This window comes from Bison bison, unplaced genomic scaffold, assembly GCF_000754665.1.
Source record: "Bison bison bison isolate TAMUID 2011002044 unplaced genomic scaffold, Bison_UMD1.0 scf7180017864499, whole genome shotgun sequence".
Lineage (NCBI taxonomy): Eukaryota > Metazoa > Chordata > Mammalia > Artiodactyla > Bovidae > Bison > Bison bison.
The window spans coordinates 10258000-10258609 of record NW_011495058.1 but is presented as its reverse complement, the minus strand read 5'-3'; positions in this window follow the sequence as shown (position 1 = coordinate 10258609).

Here is a 610-nt window from a genome sequence, read left to right as displayed (position 1 = left end):
ACTGTGAGGGAGCCATGGAGGAATCTTGATTTCTGTAGAATGAAAATGATTTCTATTTGCCCAGGAGGTAGTTTATGAACACTTTTTCTTAGCATAGTATTTTCAAATATTGCATATTTAATAAACATTGACTTTTATGGTAGCAAATATTTAACGAGCATTTTCTATTTGTTAGGCTATTTTTCTAAATGTTTTTCATCTTACAGCCATCCCATGATATTGATATTGATGTTGGTAGTTCTGATTTAATAGATCAGGAAAACGGGGTTTTTCTCAGGAAAAACGTTGAGTGACATGACTCAACAAAAGTCACCCAGCTCTTAAGTGGGACGTGCTGGGAAAGATGCTTATTGAGGAGATTCAGACAAATAGGATAAAAGTGAAAATAAAAATGCCTGTGATCATACTACCAAGACTAACAAGTCTTATCATACAGTGTCTTAATTTCTAGATTTCTTCCTTGAAAATATATGGATATCAATACAATATTATGGATTATAAATATATTTATAAGCCACTCTATGTCTTTTGATTGGTTCATTTATTCTATTTACGTTTAAAGTAATTATAGAGGGAAATTCCCTGGTGATCCAGTGGCTAAGACTCCTCA